Genomic DNA, 27,059 nt, shown 5'->3' with positions numbered 1-27,059 from the left:
TTTAGAACTAGATGCTCTTAAGGTCCTTTCCAACCCCAACTGTTCTATGATTCTATATCTTCCCACATAGACTCTCACAATATATAATGTATATAACAAAACCAACATAAAAATGGAGAGAAATGGCAGCAATGCAGAACAGTGCTTGACTCATTTAATTTTCCATCTGCAGTACTTACAGAATGATAAATTCTGAAGAAATACTGCAAAAAAACTTGGTGTCCATGCCTGGGATTATATCCTTGAATTTGACCCTCTCTGTAAACTTTTTCATAAACACTTTGTACACAAAATGTGTTGTATAAACTAGAGAATCTATTTTACTGCTAAGAAGTCAGCGTTCTTCTCCACTTAACCATTGAAGATGTTAGTAAACCACATAAGGTCATTTATCTTTTAAAATGAGTATTAAAATGTTAACACATACACCCCACACCATTCATAAATGAATAAAACAAATGTTCATCTGAAAACCAGAGAAAGCTTTTAGAAAGCACAAACAAGAAAAAAAAAAGGGGGGGAAAAAGCTTCAGGAATCAAATATCTTTTAGTTATAAGAATTTTGGAATGGCATGTGGCTACAATTTTTTTAAATCTGAGATCTAATGAAATAACTTGAAGATGAAAAAAGAACACACAAGAAAAGTAAGTGGTAATTACAAATAACCTTATATCACATGTGCTCTGCAGTGAATCTTCAAAGGAAGTAATGAAGTGATAAGAGACTATTCAGGGAATAGGTGTCATTTATATTCGGTGTCTTAGAAAGATGGTGCCCCTGTCTTGAGCTGATAATTGTGAAGTAACAGGGTGTCATTTGTGTAAATCTACAGCACATCATGTACTCTGAATGAACAGTAACTCTGTTCATTGACTCTTAACTTCCCAGATACTCATCTATTAGCATGTAACAGTAAACACTTACTTAATCTAAGCAGGCTTCCTTTTGGTTCACAAAGAACATTTTACCAACACTCAAGCCAAGACAAAGCTAAATTTTATTATGCTTTCACCTTTAAATTTTAACTTCTACAGTAACAGAACTGCAGAGGCATAAAAAGGGAATTAATTTTGGTTTTGAGAACTGGCACAGGCCTGTTCTGATTTGGTGAAATGAATCTCAGGCCATTCCAGCTGAATAATAGTGTTCAATCAAAACATTTTGATTTGAAAGGGCAATCTGATTAAGTACACAAGTTGGCTAAACTTGGCTTTATTGTACATCATAGTATTATACAATCATAGAATGGTTTGGGTTGCAAGGGACCTTAAAGATAATCTAGTTCCAGCCTCCCCTGCCACGGGCAGGGACACCTTCCACTAGGCCAGGTTGCTCAAAGCCCTGTCCAGCCTGGCCTTTAACAGTGCCAAGGGTATATATGATATCAGAACATAAATTTAGAAACTTCCTTTATGAAATAAAAAGATGGCATCTATCCCCAACAAGGTGGGATTTATAATAATAATAATTTGAAAGTCACAGAAAAGCACATCACATTAGAGGAAAAAAGTATTAATAAAGTAATTGCAAATGCCTTAGAGATTTAGTTGGAAGTAGTTTAGCATCTCATTTAAACTTCAGCTGACCTAGCCAAAGCTCCTGAACATACTAAGAGGGGTAAAACACATCTCCTGAGATCTTGCCTCTGAAGTAATTTGGAAACAAAATTTAAAAACTTTATTGAATTATATTACCCAAAGAAAGTAATAGATATATATAGCAAACATATTCAAGTCATATGAAGAAGCAAAAAGCATTCATAATAGGTTTTATAGTGGTAGTTCCTGAGAAAGACACCAAAGAAGGAATTATCAGTATAAATACAGTAAATATACACAAGTCCCTTTTAATACTGTTTGATATACATCATTAACCCTCTCAATCCACCTGCCATTTTTGAGAAAGGCACACTGATACACCAGTGAATGTTAGTTAATAAGAACACTTTTATTCCTTTGATTCCTATTGCAAATAAGCTCATGCCATGACTTAAGCGTATCTCTGTCCTTACAGAAGTGCTGTTGCAGGGTCCTCCAAACTTATCCTGTAGTTCTGCCTGAGAAATCAAAGTAAGATAGTGGCCAGTCTTACATGTTTGTAATAAAGGTTTAAATTCCTTAAGGCTTTTCTCCAGGGAAGTTTTGAAAAGAACTTTTCTCTGCTGATAACTAAACATTTGATGTCTTCTATCACCAGTTTTCTGATAGGATTACCCATGATATTACTTTCTTAGTGAGGTAGAATCTAGTCAAGAAGAGACTGAGAAAATACTTTGTTTATACACACAATTAAAAGACCCATTCGTAGCCAGGCATATTTTCTTTTTACCTGTCAATGAGAGAATTTTGGAAATGCTTCTGTGCACAAAATGGTGGCAGGCTTTCATTTAAAGTTTATTGATTTGTCAAAGCTTGTGTAAACTTGTACCCTACAGAGGTGTGAAAAGTCTTTAACTGATGTAATGACTCTAGCTTGACATTTCTTCAGATTTTTGCTTGTAAAAGAAGCAGTGCTGACTAAAGAAATGTTCTGAACAGATGTTTGTAATTCAGGCAACATTAGTATTACTACAGTTTAAAATACAGTACCTCTTTGAACCTTTTTAAGAAAGTATATTATTCAGGAGCCGATATTTATAGACAATATTTATGTCCAACTTACAATGAGGGCATTTATAGTAATGCATGTTTCAGTATAGCTCACTACGTTAATAATTCAGGGAGGCATGGATATGGCTTACTGAACTGAATGAATCCTCTGTTTGCCTCCTAATATTTTCTTCCTAGTTAAATAAGCTGGACAAACTGTGAGTGAATAACAAAAAAGATAAGACTGTGTTTAGAAAAACGGATGCTACTTGTCCTAAACCAATGACAATATTCAGAATAAATTTTCTGGTTCTGGGTTTTGGTGGTTTGTTGAGTTGGTTGGGTTTGGGGTTTGTTTGTGGTGGGTTTGGGGTTTGTTTGTGGTGGGTTTTTTTCTGAGTTTGGGTGTGGGTTTTTTTTGGGGGGGGGTGTTTTTGTCTTGTTTTTTTTGTTGTTGTTTGGTTGTTTCTTGTTTTTATTTGTGTGTGTGTGTGTGGACAGTCATACAAATATGCAAATAAAATTCTCAGTGTCATCAGAAATAAACTTTGGGGATGGCTGTAGCAGCTACTTCCATTTCCACTGTCTAAACAAAAAGTGTAGTCCAGACGCACCTGGAGGCACAGCTCCTTTACTAAAAATCTGTTGCGGAACAGGAGAGGAAATATGACCTAATGGGTGTGTAGAAGAAATACTAGTTCGGAGCCATGCTCTTTTACAGCCTTTCTCTGATGTTGCAAGGTGACTTCATCCCAGATTCAGAAAAATATTCATGTGGATATTACTAACTTTCAACTTCCAAACTGTTTGAATTTACAAAGCTTATTTAGGTATCTACAAACAATAGATCACATGTTTATTAATTTACCTTAATAAAGATGGTATTTTGGAGCATTAAAGTGAAATTAACTATAGCCACCTTATTGAGTAGGGTAAGAAGTAGTAAGAAATACTGAGGAGAAGAGATTATTTGAAATCTGGTCTTTTTCCTTACTTTGGGTTCTTAATGACAGCCAAAATTAAACACCCCTGGATTCACAACCTGGATCTAGGTGTTGTGCTATGTGTAACACGCATGTGCCAAAACCAGCCAAACCTGTCATGAGATGCCTGCATAAGAATAAGCCTGAGACCAGCTCTGGGACTGCCTCAGCCTAGTGAAGTCCAGTTCTGACTGCACATAGTAGCACACATAAACCAAACTTAGTCTCTATATAACCTCAGAGTTTAGTCAGGAGCCTAGCCAACCTAGGCTTATTCTCTGAACAAGCAGCAATAGTCTATGAGGCATTCAGATCTTCAGCAAGTTGACTGACTCTTTGGAAGAGATCATCTCCACTTTAATGGGTTATTAAGAAACTAAAATCCATACTTGTTCTTTAATGCCTGCAGTTAGGTAGGATAAGCCAAAAGACTTTCCTAACAAATGCTTTTGTGCAGATTTCATAAGTCACTTCCTCAAATTTAGGCAGAGTTTAAGTACACAGAGCTCTTCTGCTTCGGCCTTTCCCTTGGCTGGCACCCTCTAAAATTTCTGTTCTTTAATCTGATACAGCATGGCACACCTAAGTAAAATCTGTGTGGAAAATGATGTAGGGTAAGTCAGTGTCAAAACTGATCACTGGAAATCAAAACCACTCCAAATACAGAGAAAATCAAATGGAATTAAAATCTGAGAGTAGTGGGAAAAAAAAAAAAAAAAAGTGCATTTATTCAGTTTAGAGAGGCATAACTCTTGCTCCTAATAAACTCACTTCTGCAGGAACTTCCTTCTCAGGATTCATAACATAATAGACAACACAGATTTAATAAAATATTTATAGAACTCTGTTAAAATAAGTAGCACTGTTTTGCTCAGAAATATCAGGTACCTCTCCATTCTGTTTCACTTCTGGTAAAGCTGTTACAGAGGAGTATCCAGAAAAGTATCACCTCATTCCAGGGATGTGGTGGGAACCTGTAGGAGCAGAGCTGGTGACAGGGCAGCCTCCCACCTCTGAGCCAGAGAAAAGGCTCTGGCCACTGGTCAGTGGGTGGCATGGGCCTTGCATCAGGACCAAAAATGGCTGAGGCTAGACTTTCCCACAGTCTCTTCCCCTGGACTCTGGTGAAGTGGTACATGCTGAAAAGAGAAATGATAGGTAAATAGTGATCATCTTCACTGCTGTAAAGGGGTAAGCACCCTTGTATGCTTTTTCATTTTAGCATAATTTTTGAACAGATTCAGTGCAAGCAATGCATAAAGTACCATTTGTTAGAAATTACCACAAAGGGAGAAAAAAATAGAGGTGTGTTATTTCAAATACATATGGTTGATATGAAGTAGAAATAGGATTGAATATATAAGTCAGAAGGCTGAAACTGATTAAAGACTTGACATCTGACATTTCTAATTTGATTTTAACTGCATTAGGTCAACACCTGCCTTTTTAAGGTGAGGTAAGTTCTATAAAACTGAGAAGAGATGTTTCTTATGTTTAAAATAAAGTGACAGATAAAGTGACTTCCTTAGTTCCTTTGAGGCTTGATACAGACCATAATACAGTGGTATAGCATTTACGAGCAAGTGTTTAGAAAAAAAATTGATCTTTTTTAAACAGATCACTCGTCACTAATATATTTCAGACATAGAACATGCAACTATGTAAGTATCTCTATCCTCAGAGTAGTTACAAAAAAAAGAGGAAATATTCACATAGGTGGAAAGGATAATGCCTCTTCCTTCAATATACTGCAATATTATATGGATGAAATTAAATTGACAGCTAGCTATTCCTCCCCCTTCAATGTTCTATTACAGGTTCACTCATAATCCTTGCTGTGTACAATTTGGGGTTATTGACATGTGATACAGTGAGTATTTGTTACTTTAACTGAACTTTTTCTTCCAGGCAGTGATATAACATATAAATAAGACCATCATTGCTCTTTCCAGTAAGTAAAATTATGTTCTCACATTTCTTCTATATATCTAGGCCATACTAAGAACATGAATAACAAGTGAGTTTATACCATAACAGCCTACAAAGGCTCAAATGAGAAAAGAACAACAAAAACAAAATTATGAATAGTACTGTTGGGATCGAAGGCTGCAAAACAGATTTTACCTGACAAATTAGTCCTTAATCCAGGCTCAGATCTGATGTGTAAACAAGTTTAAAGGAGAATAAAGTGATGTAAATTACATCTTCTCTCATACTGTCAGCCCATAAATTATGCCAGCCTACTCTCTCACAACCTAACAACTAGTATGGAAATATTATCTACACCCTCCCCTTTTGGTTCCTTGCCTATCACATTTATTTTGAAACTCTGTAAATATAGTGAGAAAAAATGTCGTGGAAGCAAAATTACCCATAATTCTAATCTGACCCTACTCTTTCTCTTGAAACTCAGCTTAGTTATTTTCTTTCGTTGTAAATCTTAAGTGCTAACAACAATAAAGCTTACATAATTCTCACATTTCCCAGTCAGTTTGCAAAGAGACGGTACATAGTAATTTCTGAGTCAGGAAAACATTTCAATGTCCTTGAAAACTATGATAACTATTATAAAGAAAGCAAACAATATGATAATACCATGAATTACCTCTAAGTAAAAGTAATTCTTTCTTCCCTTCCCCATAAACTCTTTCACTGTTACTCATCCAAAAAATGTAAATACTAAATTTCAGTGCAACATTTACAGCTCTGCACTTTAGTGTGTGCACACAAACACTCCCTCTTACCATTTTCTTTCGTGGGTGATTTATTAGATGTCTATACTACAAGTATTTTGCCAGTATAGACAAGCAGAACTTTATCCCACAACAGCAAAACTTTTTTTAGAGAGCTGCATGTTATGACCCACCCTGTTTTTTCCACTCCTCAGTGAAACTCCCTGTGTTGACAAAACAGCTTTTTATCTGCTTAGCTAAGTTAATTAGTGATTACAATTGTTCATAACCCCCAGCAATATATACTTAAAGCCTGTATTACCGCCAAGTTTTAGCTTTTTTTAGCATAGCTGTAAGATTTGTTTGTGTGTCCTCTTCAGAACTAGAAAAGAATAGCAGACTCCTACTTTTTCTCTTTCCCAAACACAGCAAAGTCTTCTCAGCAATCAATCTGGAGCCTGTGCAACTAGCAACAGATTAAGAGGAGACTGGTCCTAAACTGCTGCTCAAACAGTAATTTGTAGCATTTATTAAAAGTTATACAGGTTTGGCATATAAAATATCAGTTACTCTTATCTTACAAAGCTCTAACTTTAGAAACCATGTAAACCCAGTGAAGGCAGAGAAGAATTAATAAGCCTTCACCTCAGTGACTTCTGCTGCTGCTTTTCTGTTAGCAAAGGCATAGCTCCAGCTCAGAGCTAATAGTTAATCGGAGTTTTGCAGTCTCTACAGCCTTGAAACTTAAAGATTGCTCCTCTCCTGGCTTGTCTCCTTTCCATAAAATATGCAAGTGCAGACCAAGCATTAGATAACAAAGGACTGTCCTCATACAGAAACCTGAAACAGCAACTATGCATATCTAAGTGGGACATGATTGATTCTAGCCTCCTCCCCTAACATTTCGTTTGATCATGCCTTGATCACAACCAAATTCACAGGATTGTTTTCAACTCCTAAAGCTATGTCTGGAATAGTTGCAATAGCTCCCTTTGCTCTAGGGGAAGTTCTAGAACAGTGGAAAAAAGGTTTTGTTCAGTGGAGAAACCAAAACATTACTTCAGTTTGGACTTTTTGTAACAGTCCTAGTAACTGTTACGAGTTTATAAGCTAAAGCTATAGGGATTTATTTATTTATTTTTATGTCTAGAAAGCAAAATATTTGATTTGAAAGTGTAAAAATGAAACATTTTAAATTTTCTAGATTGCTCTAAATACATAGCACAGTGAAGCTGACTGAAGTTCACAACATGCTTCAGAGTCACTGATAGCATTTTCTAAAATTAAAAAAAAAAAAGTCAAAGCTTTGGCCAAAATATTTCACTTCAGTTTATTTACAATCTTCTTCAACTCTGATAAGGTCATCTATCAGATGAAATATGTTCGGGAAGCATCTTTTCCATGATGTAAGCCTCCTACACAGGTTCAGATGCTTGCTTTCAGGAATTTTATAAGTGGTATCTTTAATGCACGATTGCTTATGTGACCTTGTACCTGGATCACTAGATCAAGAGTTCTCGTTACTTGCAAAAGTGCACAGTATTCCAGCTAAAATCCATCATCCCAGTGATCCCTCCTTGTCCCCCTTTTTCCTGGCTGGTTTCTAATATCCTGGTTAGTCTTTCTACGAGATGTTTTTTATCCAGACAGTAAATCTGTGATTTATAATAGTCACAATAATAATACTGCTCTTTCCTTTTTTTTTCTAAGAGCAAAAAACTAACATTAGGTTGTTGTTCAATTATATTGCATCTACATATTTTCTGAAATTAGATATGGGCTTCAAAACTACACATTTCACTTGCAGAATCATCTAAATAATAAAGTAATCCAATTTTAAACTGTTTGTGCCTTAAGACATGCAGTAATTCAACTGACACTTCCTTGGCTCCTTATTGACCTGACATTTAGAACCTTTTTTACCCATTTTAATTCTTGCTCGCTGGATTGTTTTTTTTTGTGTCAAGGTTTTGGTACAAGAGGGCTGGCAGGGATGTCTTCCGTGAGATGCAGGAGCTGCCCCCATATCTGGCAGGGGCAGTTCCAGCCAGCCTCAAGAGGAATCCACAACTGGCCAAAGCTGAGCCCATCAACAACAGTGGTAGTACCTCTGTGACAACATGTTTAGAAGGGGTAAAAAAACACTTTGCAAAGCAACCTGGGGAGAGGAATGAGAGTATGTGAGAATAAAAACTATGCAAACAGCAAGGTTAGTGAAGAAGGGGGAGGAGGTGTTTCAGGCACTAGAGGAGAGATTCCCCTGCAGCCCATAGTGAAGACCATGGTGAGGCAGCTGTGCCCCTGAAGCCCAGGGAGGTCCATGGTGGAGCAGATCTCCACCTCCAGCCAAAGGAGTAGGTGGCTACACCCTGAGGGAAGCTGGGATCCTGTGGGAGAAATCATCCTGGAGCAGGCTTCTGGCAGGATTTGTGGCCCCACAGAGAAACCACTCTGGAGCAGTCTGTTCCTGAAGAACCCACAGTCTTGTTCCATGGAAAGGACCCACACTGGAGCAGTTCATAAAGAACTGCAGCCCATAGGAAGGACTCATATTGGAGAAGTTCATGAAGGACTGTCTCCTGTGGGTGGGACCCCACACTGAAGCAGGGGAAGAGAGTGAAGAGTAAGGAACAGCAGAGACGACATGTGATGAACTGACCATAGCTCTCTCTCCCCATCCCCCTGGTCCTCTTGTAGAAAAGAGGAAGAGAAGTCAGGAACTAAGATGAGGCCAGGAGAAAGGAAGGTGTTTTGAGATTTTTTTCTGATTTTTCGTTATCCCTGTCTGCTTTTGATTGGCAATAAATTAAATCAGTTTCCCCAAGTCAAGTCTGTTTTCCACATGATGATAATTGGTAAGTTATGTCCCTGTCCTTATTTCAACCTATGAGCTTTTAATTGTATTTTAGTCCCCCTGTGTTGTTGATGGGAGGGGAGTGATAGAGTGCCTTGGTGAGCACCCGGCAACCAGCCAAGGTCAATGCATCACACGCAATCTCTGCTTTTCTAATCTATGAATTTGGTATTCCTTCCCACCTGGTCCTAATGTGTCAAAATGAGGGAAGAGTAGAGCATTTTTTTTGGTCAGCATAGGCCACTGCTTGAGGAATTATTTGAATCTAATATGTAAATCCCAACACACTAAGGAAAACTAAACAATAATTATTGAATTATTGCAACTTAATGGATATCAGCAATAACTACAAGGCTGCAGAAGAAAAATATGGAAAAGAGCCTAAAATGATGATTTTTTTTCTATTTTTATTTGAATGACCCTGGCTATTTTGCTCAGTCATAAATGGGGGCAAGAGACCTGCCCAGGAGCCGGCAGCTCCGCTGACGCGAGCCACTGACTCACAGGGGGCAGAGCCAGGAGCCGCAGCACCAGCCCTGAGTGGTTAAAAACCTGCCAGGGAGCGAGAGCGACCAGGAGAGCAGTGAGGCAGCAAACAGAGCGGGATGAGGCAGTTCGCGCGGGCAGGCGAGCGGGATGGTGAGCACCCGTCGTATGGCCAGGGCCCGCTCTGGGAGCTCTGCTCTGGCTGCCCTGGCGGTGGCCAGCGTAGGCACCCAGACAGAGCAGATGAGAGGGGAGGCTGCAGTGCAGAGCTCGGAGTGTAGAGGGTGCCTGCACTGGTCTCGTGAGGGAAAGGAGCACGACGGGCAGGGCTGTGCTCGGTGCTCCCTGGTGGAGGCCCTCCTGCAGCAGGTGGCTGAGCTGCGGAATGCTATTAGCGGGCTTCAAGATGTCAGGGTAGCTGAGAGGAATCGGGGCTGCTTGCTCCAGCCCCATACTGTGCGGGGGTCTCAAGCTTCCCCTCCAGCTCATGAAGGAAAGAAGGAAGCCACCAACCCGGGAAGCTGGGAATTAGTGACAAAGAAAAATAACAAAAGAAGGAGGAAAAGGACAATTAAAGGCAAGGGGCTACCTCCTAAATCTATTGTCCCCATGCAGAACTGCTTTGCTGTCCTGCAGAAGACTAAGGAGGAAACACACTTGCACCACAAACAGCCGAATTATGCAAAGGTAAAGATCTCTACTGGCACTACAAAAAAAAAAAGCCGCGGGTTGTAGTAATAGGGGACTCTACTTTGAAAGGGATGGAAGCACTCGTCTGTCGGCCTGACCCCATCTCGAGGGAGGTGTGCTGCCTACCAGGGGCACAGATCAGGGATGTTACAGAGAGGCTGCCTGCTCTAGTAAGTTCCACGGACTATTACCCGCTCCTGGTGATCCATGTGGGTGCTAGGGATATAGATAGTAGTAGACTGGGGACCATAAAGAAAGACTACAGAGCCCTGGGAGAGGTGGTTAGGGGCTCCGGTGCTCAGATAGCCTTTTCATTAATTCTCCAGGACACAGGGGAGGACCAAGAAAAAGCTAGGAGGATTGGCCAGGTTAATAAATGGTTAAAAGGGTGGTGTCATAGTCAGGGGTTTGGGTGTCTTGAACATAGGACTGAAGTTATTAGGCCAGGTCTACTGGGGGCTGGTGGAGCTGCTCTGGTAAAGAAGGGGAAGAACAGTTTTGGTAGGAGGCTTGCCGGACTGGTCAAGGAGGCTTTAAACTAGATGTGTTGGGGGAGGGGGGCATCATTCCATCCCAACACACCCAGTCAGTTGCCAGAACCTACAATAACTGCTCGGAAAAATGTACATATATACCGGCTGCTCCAGCCACCAAGTCGGCTTCAATTGGAGCTCGTCTCAGATGCCTCTATACAAACGCCCGTAGCATGGGGAACAAACAAGAGGAATTAGAGATATGTGCACATCTACGGGGGTATGATATAATAGGCATCACAGAAACATGGTGGGATGGCTCCTATGACTGGAGTGTTGGAATGGAAGGTTACAGGCTCTTTAGAAAGGACAGGCCTGGCAGACGGGGAGGGGGAGTTGCCCTTTATGTTAGGGATAGGCTGGAGAGTATGGAACTCTGTCTGGGGGCAGGTGAGCAGTCAACAGAGAGTTTGTGGGTCAGGGTTAAAGGGAAAACAGCCATGGGAGACATTACTGTGGGAATCTGTTACAGGCTGCCTGATCAAGGAGAATCTGTGGATGAAGCACTCTACAGACAGACAGGAAAAGCCTCACGCTCACAGGTCCTTGTTCCCATGGGGGACTTCAACCACCCTGACATCTGTTGGAGGGACGGTACGGCCCGGCACAAGCGATCCAGGAGGTTCCTCGATTGTGTGGAAGACAACTTCCTTCTGCAAGTAATAGAGGAGCCGACAAGGAGAGGTGCCATGCTTGACCTTGTGCTCACCAACAAGGAAGGGCTTGTTGAGAATGTGGTACTCCAGGGCAGCCTTGGATGCAGCGATCACGAGATGGTCGAATTTGAGATCCCCATGACAGGGAGAAGAGTGTGTAGCAAGCTCACTGCCCTGGACTTCAAAAGAGCAGACTTTGGCCTCTTCAGGAGCCTGCTTAGTAAGGTTCCATGGGATATAGCCCTGGAGGGCAGGGGGGCCCAAGACTCTTGGTTGATATTTGAGGATCACCTGCTACAAGCTCAGGAGTGTTGCATCCCAACTAGAAGGAAGTGCAGCAGGAAGGCCAGGAGACCTTGGATGGATAAGGAGCTGCTGAGGAAAATTCAAAGGAAAAAAGAGGCTTATAAAAAATGGAAGCAAGGACAGGTGGCCTGGGTAGAGTACAGGGTTGTTGTCCAGGAAGCTAGGGACCAGGTTAGGAAGGCTAAGGCCCAGTTAGAATTAAACCTAGCCAGGGATGTTAAGGATAACAGGAAGGGATTCTAAAGGTACATAGCAAACAAAAAAAAAGAGACTAGGGAGAACATAGGCCCCCTGAGGAAGCTTTCAGGAGAACTGGCTACACAGGATTTGGAGAAGGCTGAGGTTCTGAATAACTTCTTTGCCTCAGTCTTCACTGGCAAAGGCTCTGACTGCACCACTCAGGTCTTAGAAGGTAGACGCAGGGTCTGTAATAATGAAGACCCTAGGCCCACTGTAGGAGAGGATCTGGTTCGATACCATCTTAAAAATCTGAACATACACAAGTCTGTGGGACCTGATGGAATCCATCCGCGGGTCCTGAAGGAGCTGGCGAATGAAGTTGCTAAGCCACTGGCCATCGTATTTGAAAAATCATGGCAGTCACGAGAGGTTCCCGATGACTGGAAAAAGGGAAATATAACCCCCATTTTCAAGAAGGGGAAAATGGAAGACCCGGGGAATTACAGACCAGTCAGTCTCACCTCTGTGCCTGGTAAAATCTTGGAGCACATTCTCCTGGAAGGCATGCTAAGGCACATGAAAAACAACAAGGTTCTTGGTGACACCCAGCATGGCTTCACTAGGGGGAAATCCTGCCTGACCAATTTGGTGGCCTTCTATGATGGGGCTACAGAATTGATGGACAAGGGTAAATCGGTTGATGTCATCTACCTGGACCTGTGCAAAGCATTTGACACTGTCCCACACCACATCCTTCCCTCTAAATTGGAGTGGTATCAATTTGATGGATGGACCACTCGGTGGATAAAGAACTGGCTGGATGGCCGCACACAAAGAGTTGTGGTCAATGGCTCGATGTCCGACTGGAGACTGGTAACGAGTGGTGTCCCTCAGGGATTGGTGTTGGGACCGGTCTTGTTCAACATCTTCATCGCTGACATGGACAGTGGGATTGAGTGCGCCCTCAGCAAGTTTGCCGATGACACCAAGCTGTGTAGTTCGGTTGATACGCTGGAGGGAACGGATGCCATCCAGAGGGACCTTGACACGCTTCTAACGTGGGCTGATGCCAACCTTATGAAGTTCAACCATGACAAGTGCAAGGTCCTACACCTGGGTCAGAGCAATCCCAGGCACAGCTACAGACTGGGCAAAGAAGAGATTCAGAGCGGCCCTGCGGAGAAGTACTTGGGGGTGCTGGTCGATGAGAAAATGAACATGAGCTGGCAGTGTGCGCTCGCAGCCCAGAAAGCCAACCGTATCCTGGGCTGCATCAAAAGGAGTGTGACCAGCAGGTCGAAGGAGGTGATTCTGCCCCTCTACTCTGCTCTTGTGAGACCTGACCTGGAGTATTGTGTGCAGTTCTGGTGTCCTCAACATAAAAAGGACATGGAACTGTTGGAACAAGTCCAGAGGAGGGCCACGAGGATGATCAGGGGAATGGAGCACCTCCCGTATGAAGATAGGTTGAGGAAGTTGGGGCTGTTCAGGCTGGAGAAGAGAAGGCTGCGTGGAGACCTCATAGCAGCCTTCCAGTATCTGAAGGGGGCCTATCGGGATGCTGGGGAGGGACTCTTCATCAGGGACTGTGGTGACAGGACAAGGGGTAACGGGTTAAAACGTAAACAGGGGAAGTTTAGATTGGATATAAGGAGGAAATTCTTTCCTGTTAGGGTGGTGAGACACTGGAATCAGTTGCCCAGGGAGGTTGTGAGTGCTCCATCCCTGGCAGTGTTCAAGGCCAGGTTGGATGAAGCCTTGGGTGCCATGGTTTAGTGTGAGGTATCCCTGCCCATGGCAGGGGAGTTGGAACTAGATGATCTCGAGGTCCTTTCCAACCCTAACTATTCTACGATTCTATGATTCTATAATCTCACTGGCACCACACAGGATTTATGAGGCATGTTAGCATCTTGATGTTAGTGTAGTTGAAGCAGATACTTTGGCACTCAGGGAATTAAACAGCTTGCTCAGAATTTTATTTTAATATTGAGCATTTTCAGTGATCAGGACTGGGTGCTTCAGGATCATAGTTCTGAATAAAAAGTGCCGAAATTGAGTGACAGCCTCTTCAGGCATATTATGCTTCATCTACATTAGCCTTGAGATGACCTATACTGAAAGCAACTAGAAGCTTTGTGTGCTCACAAAGCCCAGGTCCACTTATCCACACTGACCCATACCAATCAAAAACATCCACTGATGCCACTCACCTTTGTGGCCTCAATCAAAGCCTTCCTCAGAACAATCAAGATTGCCTTGTTGTCCTGATGAAGGCATCTATGCAAAACTCCTATATTATCAATGTAAGACAGTTTGAAGGACCCCTTCCTGACACAGAAAAACAAATAAGTTTTGCCTTGGAATGCTCACTACTTAAGCCTGAACCCATGTCATGGAAGAAACTTGAGACCAGCATTTTTTATACTGAACTATTCATTAAAATATAGTTTAGTAATAGAATCATAGAATAGTTAGGGTTGGAAAGATCCTTAAGATCATCTAGTTCCAACCCCCTGCCATGGGCAGGGAAACCTCATACTAAACCATGTCACCCAAGACTCCATTCAGCCTGGCCTTGAGCACTGCCAGAGATGGAGCATTCACAACGTCCCTGGGCAACCCATTCCAGTGCCTCACCACCCTCACAGTAAATAACTTCTTCCTTATATCTAACCTTTCTTTATAGAAAAAACAAAACCTTTCTTTATATCCAATCTAAACTTCCCCTGTTTAACTTGTAACCCATTACCCCTTGTCCTATCACTACAGTCCCTGACGAAGAGTCCCTCCCCAGCATCCCTATAGGCCCCCTTCAGGTACTGGAAGGCTGCTATGAGGTCTCCATGCAGCCTTCTCTTCTCCAGGCTGAACAGCCACAACTTTCTCAGCCTATCTTCATACAGGAGGTGCTCCAGTCCCCTGATCATCCTCGTGGCCCTCCTCTGGACTTGTTCCAGCAGTTCCATGTCCTTTTTATGTTGAGGACACCAGAACTGCACACAATACTCCAAGTGAGGTCTCACGAGAGGAGAGTAGAGGGGCAGGACCACCTTCCTTGACCTGCTTGTCACGCTTCTTTTGATAATAGCATAAAATGTTTCTTTAATGCTCTCACCAGCAGTTTTATGCCAGCATTTCTGAGTATAAAACATAGGCTAAAGCACAGAAAAACTTAAATCAAGCACAGCTGAGCTTTTCTTCTATGAAGATTGAATAAAAAACTTTCAGCATTTCAAGAAGAAGCAACCAACACAAAGTAAGATTTGCCATAATAAATCAGATCACTCACATTTTTACTCTTACTTTTGCTCTGGTTCTAAAATTGTCCAAATGCATTAGCAGGATGAAGGTGAAAATAAAAATCTAAGCCCACTGTGCACGAATGAAAATTACCTATGCTTCCTTATGTCTGTGGGCAGTTTTTTTAGATCCTAAAGCATGAGTACAATTAACTTTTGACATTTTGGTTTTTTAGATCACTCATTTTACTGATATTCCCAAAGTATTGGAAATCAGGCTGAAAAACACTTAAGGCAGACACAAGAACAGATTATAATTTTCTTTATATCTAATTTTTACTTTCTTTATTCTATAAACACATTCCCAGAGCTGAAAGCTTTTACCAACTGAAACAGAGAAGATGATCCCACTTGGTTAACCATGTCTGAAGTAAATTAGCTGTTTGACTATACAGAAGCATTATAGTATTAGAATTGGGATTAGCATACAATTGTTCTGCAAGCATGAGATCCTTTCCATGGTTGTTGTTTAGAAAAGCCTTGTAGGCCCTACTATTGTCTGTGCTCTTTTGTGCAACTTCCTAAAGTGGGATTTGGAATTCAGGAAGCAATGGGTTTAAGAAGTTTGCTTTTTTGCATTGTTTTCCTCAATAGGAACACCATTCTGACCAACAAATAATAAGGCATTTCACAAACAGGGAATGAATGATCTGTTAGAGAATGAACAGATAATTCAAAGTGAAGAAACAGCTGGGAAAAGAAGGAACAAAAGATGTTGGTTCCTTAGACATCTTTGACATTATCTACACTCTATGTGCTTCATTCTGAAACCAAAGGAATATAATGCATTCACTAGCTTGCCCAGAAGAGTTAGGAAAAAGTCTTAGAAAAATCTAATGATATAACAATTATAAATCTCAATTGCCGTATTTTTCATTCTATAGTCCCCACCCTTACTCTATCTCAGGGATATAGTGGAATGGTGATGTTTTTTTCTCCTATGGGACTGGACTAATTAGGCCTAGTGAGAAAAACTAACATGGGAAAGGTGAAGTAGGTTTTGTGAGTTTTAATACCACAAAAGGAAACTCCAATATGCATTATACCATTTTAAGTCCTTTGCTAAATTTATACAATTTGTTTAGCCATTATCTAACATCCAAAACTTAAGCTCTTTGTTTGTTTGTTGACAGTGGTATGAATAAGAAAGTGAATGCAAGCCTGCTAAAGCCTAAATCATAAGGTTATATGTGTAATAGTCCTTTCTTTTGTTACCATTCAGGATTAAAGTGTCCTACAGAGATCTTTTGATTTCTGAATGCAAATATAAGGTACATATGTTCATTCACTTTGCTGTAAAGATTTTTTTTTAACGTCATAAATAAAAATAAATAATAAACCCATAGTTGCCTTGTGTGTGTGGCTACTCTTTCTCTAATACAGTAGGATTCCAACTGGATTAGCATGACAAAATTTAGACAAATTAAAAAAAAAAACAACCCACAAGTGTTTATTAAGTAAATCAACATTTATAAAATGAAAACAGGAGACAGTTATTTTTCTTTATAGTGCTTTCTGTACAATACTTTGTACTCTCATTTTTTGTTTCAGCTTCTGCTGTTTTTAGATTTTGTAATTTTTTTTCTTTTCAGCCAAAAAGTTATTTTCACCTATGTAGCATTAGCAAGCTATTAGATATCTGCCAGTATTAAATGACTGTACATGTTTATATACAAGAAAGCAAAAATTTTAATCTAGTTAGTAATTAAAGTGTCCCTAACATTTCTTGACTTTTTAACTCTTTGTCATCATTCACAACCGCATTCTCTCTCATACATCATTAAACATTTTAAGAGATTATGATGCCTGCATTATAATATCACACTCAAGAAGCTGCAGTGAACAGCCGCTGCATTCAGCAGAAATCTACTTTTCAGGATATACATATGCCACTTTAATTAATCTCCAATGGAAACATAAAAAAAAAAAAAATCTTCAGGTCCTGATTTTTGTTACTAGAAATTTTGCCATTATTTTAGATATTGTTAACCAATATTTTTTTATTTGCAAACACTTCTCATTTAATATTTTTTGGTCTCCCTTTCTCCAATGTTTTAAGTGCTTTGGGACAGGGAACTATTCTTGCTCAGCAGTGTTAGTACAGATGTTCACAACCTTGATTTAAGGAGCAGATGGAACATAGTGAAGATGTCTGCCCTACAGTTAGACATGCAAAGTGACACCCTGAGCCAGCACTAGGTCACACAGGACATGCAGGACTGGGAAAGAGCCCCAGGTGTATTCTCAGGAGTAGTGTCTGGCTGTACAGTAACAACACTGTTACAACAGCAGTTTTGTTCTGCCACAAAAGCCTCTGTACCATGTAGGGCTGGTTAGTGTGATGATCAGCTGGAAGTGCAGCTGGGAAGCTGGAGAGGAACAGTTTCATCAAGCTCACTTAATCCCTTTGAAAAGTGCCTAGCCTAGTTTGGGTTCAAATTAAGAGATCCAAGGAAATGCAAAGTAATATTGAAATACCTGTTAAAGGTACTACGAAATGCCACTAGTATTTTCCGCCCTCTCAAAAACCTACGGATCTACCTAAAAATGTATAGCATAAAAATAATGTGTTAGCTTCTCTCAATGTAGTTGGTTACTATGTTCAGACAGTTTTGTCTGAAAGTGTTAAATACACCAAATCTCAACTGTATTCTGTCCGAGTGCCTAAAATTTCACTTCTTTCTGCATGAACTTCAGTTTTCTTCTGGATGAGAAGGGAAATGGCAGTAGCATGCAGCTCAAAACACAACAGGAGTTACAACTTTTGGGAAAATTTCCTCTATATGAAAAAAACACTAGAAGACATCTTCTCTCTAGATTTTATAATTAATTTTTTCCTTGCCTGGACTAGAGTGTGATTGTGATACATGAGGAGAAAGTACAACCTAGATGTGGATTTAGTTGTGGTGACTTCTTATACCAGTACAGTAGACCCCTTTTCTTTCCTTCAGTTTCCCCACCCCCATGCACACTTTCACTATATGTACTGTTTTGCAAAGACATTAATGTAAAGACTGCTCTGACACAGCTGGTGATGTTAAAAGGAGGATGCAGAGACTTCTTTATTCTTTTGATAAATTCCTTTAGCTAAACCAGTACTTTAGAGTGCTGTCATCTGCAGCTGACTCCCTATTCTCCTCACAGATCTAGTGTATTTTATTCTTTTGCTATTTTGTGACCAGCAAAGATTTGAACCATAGAAGTAGGATGAAGCTGGCTCAGGTGCTACCCCTGTGGGCAAAGCACCAGATGTCTACAAAGGGCTGTGTCCCAGCCTGACACATAAGATATTCCATCCCTTTCATCATGAAACATACCATGAGAGCACTTGGTCCTTGGATGTTGCTTTGCTGTGTACATTAATAATGAAGTCGTGGTTTAGTTTGTTGATTGTCATAGTTCGAGGTCTACCTCTGTGTATTAGCTTTCAGCATATGAAAAAGGAATCATGAGGTACACTTAGAAAAAACTCTAGGATATTGACTTAACTTTGCATACCCACAGTGACAGATGTAGGTAAAAAATAAATTTACCGTTAATTGAAATAAATACATTCTTTGCTAAGGAAAGATCATATGGAGACTCAATAAATTCATAATTTTATTGAGCTACCTCAAAAGTTTATTATTCTGGTATTCTGCATAAGTACAGACTTTCACATATGCAGAATGGCACACATACCCCTGTACATATTATTCCAGCCAAGAATTTTATTAGTCTTCAAGTTGTGGAATAACCTAGATCAGTTTAACCATTTAAACTTGTTTCACTAAAGATACCTGTCACATAAGAAAATGGTATGTGCAGGTTCTTTTTCATTAATTTACTAGGATGGAGGGAAAAAGACCTTGATCACATCACTGACAGCATCTTCCATAGTGTCTACAGAAGTACTGAACCACTTCCTTTCAGATAAGCTGAAGGAGTCCATCTAGGCACAGCACACTGTATTTACACAGAGGTAAAGGATGCAGGCAACACAGCAGACCAGTTCCGTTCTATGTGAGATAACTATTTCCCTGTATTTCTTTCAAGTATACATACACAGAGAGTATAGCAAAGCCATCCCTAAACTTGTTGAAGTCTTTCTTTAGTGGGGAAAATAAACACATGAAACACTGCATGCAGTTCCTCCCCACACCTCATGCTCGCGGGTGAACCCTTGCCATCTCATTTGTTCTTTCTCCTACCCCAGCCACCTTCTTTGCCACTGCAGAGATCCAGTTCCTCTGGCTGACCTAGTTCTGGACTGGACCTGGTGCCTTTAGCCTCCCCTGAGGTCCTTGTTCAGGCAGGACTATCTGCTTAATAGCACCTTACCAAGGCATGCATCTACCCTTAAGAACCATTGCTATACTGTGTTGGTTTACAGTGGTAGGATAACAACTAAACCAGGGGTGAAACAGCTTCTTTTTTGATACCCAGTCTTGTGTATCCACATAGAACTTTGAGTGCCTTTTAATTCTGGACTTAACTAAGTTGTTCCATGATATGCAGCTAGTAGGTGGAGGACCCATAATTAGAAAGTAGGTAGCATAATTTCTGAGTAACTGTTGCAAGTTTTTACCACACAACCTGGAACTCCTCTTTCTATCCATGATTCTGGTACATAAGATACGATGTTTCATGTTGCCTAGACATATGGCAGAGACAACAGCATGTTTTTATTTACCTGTAGATAAAATAGATAAAACAGATATAGCATAGATAAAACAGACTTAACACTGGTAAAAATATCCTGCCATGTTTGTATTTATCTGAAAAATCCAGGGATCCAAAAATTAATCCTGCCTGGGCACTTCCTAAAATTCTGGAGAACATGGATTCCATGAAATACAGATGATTTAAGTAATATCAGTGCTCCACAATCTGATCTCAAATCCAGATACAAGAGCCTTCCTAGACATTGTTAAAGCAATATTTTAATTTAAAGAAGTCAAACAGTTTAACCAAAATTTTAGAGAATTAAAAATGCTTTGACAAAGCTATTTTTCAGAGGAATTTTATTTTTTTAATATTGTTTAAGGCATCACTATTGTTATTAATGCTTAAATCCACACTTTTATTTAGATCTATAGTACTTATTAATTTTATTATGATATTGTGTTTAAGTCCTTTCATTAAGTAGAAGGATTTCAACTACTATATGAGCACATCTGGTTCATTATTTTCCCAAATGTCTGGAAGCTTAGATTCAGTCTGAGCTTCAGATCTGAAGTTTGAACTGATTTTTAATATCATGAGATTAACTAAATGCACTAGTTATTTCTTGCAGAAATTTGTAAACGTCCAGTAGAACTTCTTCTGAAAATTAGTCAGCTGCTTTTCTGATGTGGCTTTCAGAGAACAAATAGTACTTCTACTGAAGCTATTGACTTGTGACAACTATTTTTCACAAATTATGATAAAAGAAGTAGTCATACCAAATGCATATGTTTGCAACATTTCCAAAGTTTAGTACAGCTAGAGGCTATGCATAGAACAAGCTGCTTAATTTCTCAAAAGTAATCGGTGCCTCTAAGAAGACATAATCTACCTGATGAATGTGCAATTTAATAATATTGATGAGACTGAGGTTTGAGTGACATATTACACAATTTAAGTGAGACAAAAAAAAAAAAAAAAGTATTTATTGGTGATGGGTACATAAATATTCTAGTCTAGCCATGTTTGGTATTTCCTTTTCTGACTGCCAATGTTTAACTATTTACTATATCTTTCCACCAGATTCCTGCCCTTTCTTTTCAAGTTGCAGGTAGATACAGAACAAAACAAGGTACATGAAGAACTTGCAGGAGATTATACAGCAGAACATACTGGAACTAAAGACATACATGCTCAGTTTACCAGCATTTTCTGACAGTGCTTGAGTTTAGGCAAAGCCATCATTCACACCTCATAACACGCAGTAGTACAAACTCTGGCTCTAGCCAAACATTTCTAATATTCCCTTACTCCTAATGACTTCACCTGAATGCTTAATGTATACAGAGGATAAAACACAGACCACAAATTCACAAGAGACAAGAATCACATGCAACCCTGAGATTTTTGAGGAGAAGAAAATTTCTCCCAGGATAAAAGGTCTCATTCATCAATATTAGCTTGAAAATTTAGCATTTATATGTTGAAAAACATGTGCAAATAGAATAACTATGTTATTTCTTAAATTATAAAGTTAATGCTAGTGACTTCAGCAGACGTTTTGGTCAAGCAAAGACTGCAGGCCTGCACACTAAATGTAAGGATTATTAAATACTAACCTGGATCTCTCTAAGGAGGGAACTATACTCAGAACAAATAACCTTTTTCCCCAGTTACATGAAAGTTGTTCACATAGCAGCTGAGATTGATGCATCTCATTTAATAAGGACTACTGAAAATTAATAAAGAACAGTGACAATGTGATATGCTTGGGGTCTGACCCTGAAGTTTGTAATCTGTTAGAACTCTCTCCGAATGAAGTGCTGTCCATCCTGCAGCAGGTCTGAGCACTCTGCTTTTAAAATTAAATTAGGCAGTAGACCCAAATAAGGTATACATATAGCATTTTACTTTGATATAACCTGCTTCTTCAGGTAGTGTTAAGGGCTTGTTAATGTCAAAAAACAAAGTTCCTGTTAAAATGATGTATTTTTTACCTTAAGATTGCCTTATTAAACTGTTTCCCGGAGAGTCTCTTTGAGCACAGGCCCCTTAAAACAAATTGGACACTTTCAGCAAAAGGCATACTTGCATTCCACATTGCAAGGTTGGTATCATACCGTAATAGTCATTCCATGAGATTTCAGGCTAACCTGCCAGAAAATGGTTGATTTTTTTCTGGCTTTCTTCCTCCATTTTTCACCCGCCCCCATCTGCTCTTTATAATATATTTAAATAGAGAACAAATCACACATTTTTGACAAGCAGGAGCTGGGGTCAGAATCAACCCCCATCTACTTCCCAGCTTTCATCTGCCTGAAGGAACATGGTTTGTTTCATCTTACACTCAGGAAACAAGCCAAATGGAACATGCCCTTGGTAAGATCTGCCTCTCATCTGAAGAGCCTGTCTTTTCTGAAGGACAAGTTCCTCCTTCCCTTCTTTTCCACCCAAAATAACCTTTTATTAAGTTCTCAAAGAAAATAGAAAAATTGTAAGACTCCACTAAATTTATATTATTTTAGTAAAAGAACATAAAAGTTTGGACTCTGGAGGACTAAAAGGTGTTTGTGGGGGGGCAAATCTTCCTCTAGAACAGGAAGAGGTCATACCTGCATTGCTAATATGAAATGGACAATTGCATAAAAACTGTGCCAGTGCTACAAACTGAGGAACACTGAGCCTCAAGGCCAAATGATTCATAAAGAAGTCAAAACGTCAAGTCCAATTTAGCTTTGCAAGTCAGAGAAGTGTGGGTGGCATTTGTTGTTGTTTGGAGTCTTTTTCAGGTTGAAATAATTTTCTTCCTCCATATAAGTGCAAAATAAGACAAGTAAATGGCACCTTGTGCATACATTTCAGCAGTGTATACATAGCAGTTGTCAGTTACCTATTGCATTATCTGCATCATTTCAGAAGTGTACTAAATTTGAGGATCTCTCCACTCTACCAAGGATCTCAGCACTGCTCACAGAGAAGCTAAATGATACATGGAAAAGGGCAAACTATTTTGACCTCACTGTACACTAATAACAGTGTGACAACTACTTTGTTGCCTCTAGGCAAAAAAGAAAAAAGGAGATCTCTAAATGAAGACATGCGAGCAACACATTCTTTTGACAGCGGGGTAGAGCTTCCTGTCTGATCATTTATTAGTTGTTTGCAAACTGACTGTAAATTAGGTTTGAGGATTTTAACTGCTATAAACATACCTTAGCATGTTTGTGCAAAACATTCAGGGAAAAGAAAGATGTGTTCCTTATATTCCAAATATTCATACTTTTTTTTTCTGGAGAGATGCTTCTATCACATCCTATATGCTACTTTTTATGTCAATAGGTAATAGGTATGTTTACAGGTATGTGGTGTTCCCAGCAGCCACAGGCAGTAACACAGTAAGTTTTTATGTGCAGTGTGGCCCTGGAGTTTTAATCAGGAGGGAAAGCGTTGCTTGAATTAATGGTCTAAGATTAGAGCCAAATAAGTTTGTATACACCCAAAACTGTCAGATGCTTCCAATTCTAGTAACTGGTCTAAGAAAAGACATCTTCTGATGAGGTAGAGTTGCAAGGAAGAAATTACGCTCAATTAACATAATTTTAAGTATGTGACAACGGTAGTAATAAACACCTCCTAAAGTGTGATCTATTAAATATCGTCTTAACAAGAATCTTTCACAGGGAATATTCACATGTATAGATTGGGGTTGGCTAAGGGATGACAAGAAAACTGAAATATGATATTCTACACAACTTCCATACACCTGTATACTATTAGATTAAAGGCCTAGATCCTGCAAGATGGAACTATTATAGCTGTTAAGCATATGTATTAGAATTTACAGTCCACTTCAAGGTCTGGAAAACTAATATCAATGAAACAAAACAGAGAAAAAAAAAAAGCCTATCAAAGTTACTTTTACTAGAATTTGTAGTAGTTTACGAAAAAAGTTTACCAGATCTCTATCCACTGAGACTTTCAAAAGTAGACTAGAAAAGCAAAAAAAAAAAAAAAAAAAGCCAACTTTAAATATTCTGCATATAAAAATCTTATTCTAGCAGGGAACTATTTATACTTTTTTTTATTCCAGTACACCTTGGCGAACAACATCATTGGGGGATGAAAATCACACCATTCATTAAAATTTCTCATCTTCATTACAGCTCAAATTAACAAAGATAACATTATTTAGGAAAGCATTTAAATTAACATTTAAATTTAAACATGGAATTGCAGAGGAATTACAAACTCTGTGGTTTTGCTTAGTTTCCTGCATTCAGATGTAATTCTAATATATTGCTGCCTAAAGGTCATAGTATCAAAGAATCAGCTAGGTTGGAAAACACCTTTGAGATCATCAAATCCAACTGTTACTTCAGGACTGCAAAATCCACCTCTAAACCATTTCACTAAGGGCCTCATCTAATGGTTTTTGAACACGTCCATGGACAGTGATTCCATCACTTCCCTGGGCAGCCTGTTCCAATACCCAATTACCCTTTTGGTGAAGAAGTTTTTCCTAATCCAATCTACACCTTCCCTGGTGCAGCTTGAGTCCGTTACCTCTTGTTCCATCACTTGTTCCTTGGGAGAAGGGACAGACACCCACCTCACTACAACCTCCTTTCAGGTATTTAAAGAGAGCTATAAGGTCACCCCTGAGCCTTCTCTTCTCCAGACCAAACAATCTCAGTTCCCTCAGCCATTCCTCATAAGACTTGTGCTCCAAGCCCTTCAGCAGCTTTGTTGCCCTTATCTGGACCCACTCCAGCACCTCAATATCTCTCTTGTAACAAGGGGCTCAGAACTGAACACAGGATCAAGGTGTGGCCTCATCCATGCTGAATACAGGGAGACGGATGATCACTGCCCTGGCCCTGCTGGTCACGCTATTTCTGATACAGACCAGGATGCTGTTGGCCCTCTTGGCTGCCTGAGCACACGCTGGCTTATGTTCAGCCAGTCAGTACCCCCAGGTCCTTTTCCACCAAGTAGCTTTCCAGCCACTCTTCCCTAAGCCTGTAGTGTTGCATGGGGTAGTTCTGACCCAAGTACAGGATCCAGCCCTTCTCTTAGATGGAAGACCTTACAAGGGTAGATGAGCTCCATCTGCCCAGGTTTGAAGTTAGAGTTTTTCTTCTCTTAGGATGGTTGCCCGAAGGCAAGTGTGAAGACGGCTTGGCTTCACAAATGAAGATTTGGGAAGGGCTTTACCCACGCTTTCTGAACAAGACTGTCGTCTGCTGGGTCAATCTCGAGCGACCAATGTCACAACTCACACTTGCAAAGCCCTGTAGCGACAGGCGAGGGATGAAACAGCAGGTGTTAAGGTGTTGCTGAACCGCCTGCATGCAACATTGGATCTGCAGTTTCCAGTGCACCTTAACACCTGCTGTTTTGTCCCTCGCCTGTCGCTACAGGGCTTTGCAAGTGTGAGTTGTGACATTGGTCGCTCGAGATTGACCCAGCAGATGACAGCCTTGTTCGGAAACATCCTGAATGACCAAGCAGCCTTTTTTCCAACCAGATTTGCCTATCCCACATTGCCCTTAGTCATCGTGCTTGTAGTAAGCGTGGGTAAAGCCCTTCCCAAATCTTCGTTAGCAAAGCCAAGCCAGGATCCAGCACTTTGCCTTATTGAACCTCATACCATTGGCTACAGCACATCGATCCACCCTGTCCAGATCCCTCTGCAGAGCCTTCCTACACTCAAGCAGATCAACACTCCTGCCCAACTTGGTGTTGTCTGCAAATTTACTGAGGGGGCACTCAAAGCTCCTGTTCAGATTGTTAATAAAGATATTAAAGAAGACTGGCCCCAATACTGAGCTCTGAGGGACACCACTAGTGACCAGTAGACAACTAGATGTGACACTATTTCGGCTCAGCCATCCACCAAAGAATACACCTATCTAGGCCATGAGCAGCCAGTTTCTCCAGGAGAATGCTGTGGGAACTAGTGTTGAATGCTTTACTAAGGTACAAAGAGACAATGTCTACAGCCTTTCCCTCATCAACCTGGCACACTATGTTTAAAATGTAAGCAAAATTCTGTCCTTCCAGTTCATGTAACTGTCACCAAAATGCAACTACAGATCAGCATTGATGGAGTGATGAATCAAATTTATTCCTGTACTAGATGCTCAGGAACTGAATAACTATCCATGGTAAATTATGGAGTGAGAGTCAGGTCACACACTAGTTTGTGCTGGTACTTTCTAGTGCCATCAGAATTTAAATCTAGACCTGTTTATATTGCTCAAAGTTTTTTGCCTAGCTAAGTGATGGTCTCTGGGCATTTTCCCTAGGTTATGTGTCTATGCCAGATAAGTCAGTGTCAGAAGTACCCCAAACAGTAAAACAAGACTTTCACATTATTTTTAACAGCATTGATTCAGGTAAATATTATTACCTATGTAATATCTCATCCTAAAAGAAACTTAATCTCTAGCAACAATCTAAGATGGAATCAATGAAATAAATGCAGGTCTTTCACTGCTATAGGATATGGCAGACAGGTTTACACTGTGCATTTATTTTCTGTTATCCTTTCAAGTTTTTCTATTACAAGCTGAATTGTCCACCTATTTCTTGAGCTTTGTTATTTTCCCAAACGTTTCTTTTTTAACTTCCCACCCATAGCTGCTCAAATTCATCAGTCACACTGGCACTCTATAATGATCTCTCCCTGAGAAACAAGAAAGTGACATAAATTTCAAAGAGGGTGGGGGTGTGGGCTCAACACTAATCTGCACAGGGAAGAAACTGAGAAGGAACAGGCTGTCAGAGAAGAAGAGAATGAGGGGGTAGAAAAGCATTGGGGATAAAGATACTGCTCTCATTCTATTTTGATGTTGCATATAGCAGTCTTGATTTTTGGTATCTGTTGTCCTTTGCAGTTGTGAAGAACCATGCTCTGAAGTACTGTCTAACAGTAATTTCTGAAGAAAATGCTATCTCCTTATGACCTCTGAAAATGTGGTTTGGAAAATTTATTGCTGGTTTTGACATGTGTTCAGTATCAACATGTATATTAGGTAAACAGTGTGTTCATGAGATCGCAAAGGTACTTTTTGGGCTACGCTGAAATGACAACTCACTGGAATGAAAAATTCACAAAAATTACTATAAGAAGAGTAGACAACCAGTTTTAACACCTGTAAA

At 40.1% G+C, this 27,059-nt stretch overlaps 1 long non-coding RNA gene across 1 annotated transcript in view; it reads right to left on the bottom strand.

Moving 5' to 3' along the window:
• Positions 1-4,644: 4,644 nt before the first annotated feature.
• The window catches only part of LOC136017560 (uncharacterized), a 58,015-nt gene continuing 35,600 nt past the window's right edge, over positions 4,645-27,059 (bottom strand). The window contains exon 5 of the long non-coding RNA XR_010613978.1: positions 4,645-4,711. This is a non-coding gene — a long non-coding RNA (uncharacterized LOC136017560). The remainder of the gene's footprint in view (positions 4,712-27,059) is intronic.

The sequence above is a fragment of the Lathamus discolor genome, chromosome 6 (assembly GCF_037157495.1).
Source record: "Lathamus discolor isolate bLatDis1 chromosome 6, bLatDis1.hap1, whole genome shotgun sequence".
NCBI lineage: Eukaryota > Metazoa > Chordata > Aves > Psittaciformes > Psittacidae > Lathamus > Lathamus discolor.
This window is presented reverse-complemented; position numbering and strand designations above follow the sequence as displayed.